The sequence below is a fragment of the Sinocyclocheilus grahami genome, unplaced genomic scaffold (genome assembly GCF_001515645.1).
Source record: "Sinocyclocheilus grahami isolate Dianchi unplaced genomic scaffold, SAMN03320097.WGS_v1.1 scaffold575.1, whole genome shotgun sequence".
In the NCBI taxonomy this organism is placed as follows: domain Eukaryota; kingdom Metazoa; phylum Chordata; class Actinopteri; order Cypriniformes; family Cyprinidae; genus Sinocyclocheilus; species Sinocyclocheilus grahami.
This window is the reverse complement of record NW_015505754.1, coordinates 880,491-882,708: the sequence shown is the minus strand read 5'-3', so window position 1 is coordinate 882,708 and position 2,218 is coordinate 880,491. Positions and strand designations below refer to the sequence as shown.

At 29.1% G+C, this 2,218-nt stretch overlaps 1 long non-coding RNA gene across 1 annotated transcript in view; it reads right to left on the bottom strand.

Annotated features, from left to right (window-relative positions):
* Positions 1-649: 649 nt before the first annotated feature.
* Positions 650-2,218, bottom strand: part of LOC107556652 (uncharacterized) — a 4,166-nt gene continuing 2,597 nt past the window's right edge. The window contains exon 3 of the long non-coding RNA XR_001605308.1: positions 650-729. This is a non-coding gene — a long non-coding RNA (uncharacterized lncRNA). The remainder of the gene's footprint in view (positions 730-2,218) is intronic.

Here is a 2,218-nt window from a genome sequence, read left to right as displayed (position 1 = left end):
AGGACCAAACAGACTATAAAGAAAAAGCACAACTATTGAAATAAATAAATACTACACTTTAATAAACCAAAAAATACAATTTAAATAAAGTGCTAAAGTTCAAATAAAAAAAATTAAAAAAAACATTGTATTAATAAAAATACAATAAAATAAAATGCATAAATAGAGTTAATTGATTGAAAAATAAAATAATATATTTTAATTTAAAAAATTACAATTTAAATATAAATAAAATTAATGAAATAAAAAAACATTTAATAAAATAAAAATAACAGTTCAGTAGTGGTAAACAAATTGTAAAAAATACAATAACAATACAGTATAAATAAAATAAAAACTAAAATAATATTAATGAAATTACAAATAAAATACATTTCAACAAAATAAAAAAAATACAATAAAATTGTGATAAAATTGTAAAAAAGAAAAAAAAGAAAAGTAGTTTAATAAAAAAAAACATATTATTATCATATCATAATATTTTAAGAAATCATTTGAATAAAATTGAAAATAAAATACATTTTAATAAAACACAAAATAATAAAGTGATAAAGTGATCAATTATAATGAAATGAGAAAAATAAAACGAAGTGCAAAGACTCATGTGATGCCAACTTCCGTTCTCAGTATCTCAGTAAGTGTGAGGAAGATGCTCAGGTCGATGTCTTGCTCCTCCAGCAGGGGAAGGTATTTACCGAACCCGATCTGCTCCAGAAACTCTGCAAGATCCTGCAACACGTACACACACTCTTTACTGGTGCATTTGGACTCAGGAACACATCACTATAACACACACTGAAAAAATACTGAAAACACTGGGGATGTAACGATTCACTCAACTCACGATTCGATTCACGATTTTTTTTTAACAAGATGAGATTTAAAACAAATTATAAATTAAATGTGTCCTTTTATTATTGCTTGGACAAAATTCTGCACGTTTCTCTGTGAAATTGAAATATAACACTAATAAAATACTAATATAGCACTTATAGCATATAATTACTCTTTTGTTGGTTTGGATTGCTTTTACTGTCCTCATCTGTAAGTCGCTTTGGATAAAAGCGTTTGCTAAATGACAAAATTGAAATATAATGTAAATGTAAATAACAAAACTAAATTGAAATTTTAAAACAAGCCCCAAATCACATAAATAAGTAATACAAATCAAATAAATCTCTTCATTTAAACAAACTAAGGCTTTGTCTGTGCTCTTTCCATTTAAAATTAGAGCCAACCACTGCATTTTAATCGTGATCCAAACAAAGATGCTCTATACATGCAACATGAGCAGCTTTTAATCTAAATTAGATTGTATAATTTCGAAATCTGAAGCAAAAACCGAATGGTTTGACTTCAGTTTAGTGAAACTATGCATAAAAAATATCTGTGAAACCGAAACAGCAGACGAGCTGAACGAGACGCAGATTCACTCTCTGCCAGCAGGTGGCGCTTAAAGCGTTTCCTGGTTTCCGCTGTAAACAAAGCAGTGCTGCACTTATGAACTTTAATATGCATTATGAAAAGAAAAAATACCATCTAAACTTTTCTAAAGACAGTAAGTTCCCCTCAGACATGCATTCATATAAACTCCGGCCCCGAGATTTGTTTAGCATCTCAACCGATTTGAATCGTCACGTATTTGAATCGATTTTCAACCGGCTTGCGGTTAATTGTTACATCCCTAGAAAACACTCAAGTATTTTTTAATATTAGGCGTGTAAATTGTTTTTTGTTTTTTAGGTGTGTAAATAGTTGCTCTGACAACAATTCAGTTATGATTATGTAGTAAATGACATCTATGTATGTATGTATCTATCTATCTGTCTTTCTATCTCTTTGTATCCATCTTTCTATCTCTTTGTATCATCCATCCATGTATGTATGTATGTATCTGTCTGTCTGTCTGTCTGTTTGTCTGTCTACCCACCCATCTATCTTTCTTTCTATCTCTTTGTATTCATCTATCTATCTATCTATCTATCTATCTATCTATCTATCTATCTATGTCTACATACCCACCCACCCATCTATCTATCTCTTTGTATCCATCCATCCATCTATCTATCTATGTACAGTGGTGTGAAAAAGTGTTGGCCCCCTTCCTGATTTCTTATTTTTTTTGCATGTTTGTCACACTTTAATGTTTCAGATCATCAAACAAATTTAAATATTACACAAAGATAATGCAAGTAAATACAAAATGCAGTTTTTAAAT